Consider the following 2,824-nt stretch of genomic DNA (forward strand, 5'->3'; position numbering starts at 1 on the left):
TGAAAATAAAAAGAACAACTGAGGGTAACACAAGAGAAAGATATATATGGATGTCTGATATGCAGGATCTAGATTTAATTACACTGTATACACACTTCACACACACATGCATACACACATGTATTTGAGAGAGAGAGAGAGAGAGAGAGAGAGAGAGAGAGAGAGAGAGAGAGAGAGAGAGAGAGAAATAAGGGGAGGGATTGGACCAGCAGGAGTTGGGGAGGTAGACAACAGGGGTCATGGGGACAAATTTACTCAAAGCACAGTGATCGTGATCGGGATGTTATGATAAAACACACCATTTCGAACATGACTTAAAAGTTAATTCTAAATGATGGTATAATTTATAGAAAGCATGTTGTGACTGACCTACCTGGGCTTTGCAATGAAATTTTATCTAAACATAAGCAAAACAAAAGACCTTCCTCATTTAGAGAAGACAAACAGAGACACAGAATTCTCCCCAACATCAGCTTGTACAACCTATTATTATATTCCCCAGCCCATCTTGGCTCTAGACTCACCAGAGCAACCCTTTTGCAAACATAGTTCCCTGGTCTTGTTCATAACTTGCCCAAATCAGAACCCACAGGAAGTTAGTTTTTAAATGTATCCCAGAGGACTTTGAAAATCGACTGGTACTGAAAACCCCTGCTGTCTATAATCCCAAGAAGGCCTGGATGTAGAATCACTAATCAGACTGAATCGTCCCAAGCATTATACTAATGAATTACTGTGGTATCCCTCCCAGGGCATCGAAAACAACATGGTGCTTTTGTCTAATTAAAACTATAGTCCCTGAAGCTTCCTAAGACCTAAATTGAGTGAAGAGGCTTTAGGGCAGATAATGGGAAGCAACAACTCTGGTGCCCTTGCTTCTGGACTGGTCAGTCACAAGCAGAAATACACAAAGTGTGAGATATATTGCCTAATAGAAATTCTTGTATACAGGGTAGCTTTCCATCACTGTGGCAAATACCTAGCACAAACTTTGTGAAGGATGAAAAGTCTGTTCTAACTCATGCTTTGAGAGATATTCATCTGTGTGACTTTGTTTCGGTGATAGGACAAGACATGAAAGCAAGATCTCATAGGAGGGGATGCTGCTCACCTAGCAGTCAGAAAGCAGAAAGAGAAGAAGAGGCTCGTGTTCCAATATCTTCTTGAAAGTCAAGCCCTTAACCTAATTTCCTTCCAATGGATCCACTTTTTAACAATTCTGCCATTATATTACAATGTTTAAAGATTGAAAGAAATATACAGAGACCATACCATACATTGAAAATGCTACCAGAACTGGGACTTGAGGGTGAGTTTTTAATAATGGGATTTCAGAAGTAAGAAGGAAATAAAATGGGCAAACATCAGACTCCAAGTGTGGTCAGCTAACATGGGGCTTCTAGATGAAACTAGAATACAGAAAAAACTAGTGGTGGGTTAAAGTGGATAGTGTGACAAATAGAGAGGGGGCTCCATAAGGAGATGAGAGAGGAGAATGGGCTGAGTGCTGAATCAAGAATTTAACTATACAAATCCAAAAGAAACCATTAAAATATGGTGACATCAGCATTTTCAACAAATGGTGCTGGCTCAACTGGTAGTTAGCAAGTAGAAGAATGCAAATCAATCCACTCTTATCTCCTTGTACAAAGCTCAAGTCCAAGTGGATCAAGGACCTCCACATAAAGCCAGGTAAAGTGAAACTAATAGAAAGGAAAGTGGAGAAGAGCCTCGAGGATATGGGCACAGGGGTAAATTTCCTGAACAGAACACCAATAGCTTATGCTCTAAGATCAAGAATTGACAAATGGAACCGCATAAAATTGCAAAGCTTCTTTAAGGCAAAGGACACTGTCAATAGGACAAAATGGAAACCAACAAATTGGGGAAAGGTCTTCAGCAAACCTACATCTGATAGAGGGCTAGTATCCAATATATACAAAGAATTCAAGGAGTTAAACTCCAGAGAATGAAATAACCCTATTAAAAAATGGGGTGCAGAGCTTAACAAAGAATTCTCAACTGAGGAATACTGAATGGCTGAGAAGCATCTAAAGAAATGTTCAACATACTTAGTCATCAGGGAAATGCAAATCAAAACAACCCTGAGATTCCACCTCACACCAGTCAAAATTGCTAAGATCAAAAACTCAGGTGACAGCAAATGCTGGTGAGAATGTGGAGAAAGAGGAGCACTCCTCCATNACTGGTGGGATTGCAAACTTGTACAACCACACTGGAAATCAGTCTGGCGGTTTCTCAGAAAATTGGACATAGTACTACCAGAAGATCCAGCAATACCTCTCCTGGTAATAAGGACACATGCTCCACTATGTTCATTGCAGCCTTATTTATAATAGCAAGGTACTGGAAAGAATCCAGATGTTCCTCAACAGAGAAATGGATATAGAAAATGTGGTATATTTATACAATGGAGTACTAATCAGCTATTAAAAACAATGAATTTATGAAATTCTTAGGCAAATGGATGGAACTAGAAAATATCATTCTGAGTGAGGTAACCCAATCACAAAAGAACACACGTGGTATGCACTCATTGATAAGTGGATATTAGCCCAGAAGTTTCTGAATACCCAAGATACAATTCACAAACCACATGAAACTCAAGAAGAAGAAAGACCAAAGTGTGGATACTTTGATCCTTCTTAGAAGGGGGAACAAAATACCCATGGAAGGAGTCACAGAGACAAAGTGTGGAGAAGACTGAAGGAATGACCATACAGAGACTGTCCCACCTGGGGATCCATCCCATATACAATCACCAAACCCAGACACTTTTGTGGATGCCAACAAGTGTTTACTG

This window comes from Mus pahari, chromosome 5 (assembly GCF_900095145.1).
Source record: "Mus pahari chromosome 5, PAHARI_EIJ_v1.1, whole genome shotgun sequence".
In the NCBI taxonomy this organism is placed as follows: Eukaryota; Metazoa; Chordata; class Mammalia; order Rodentia; family Muridae; genus Mus; species Mus pahari.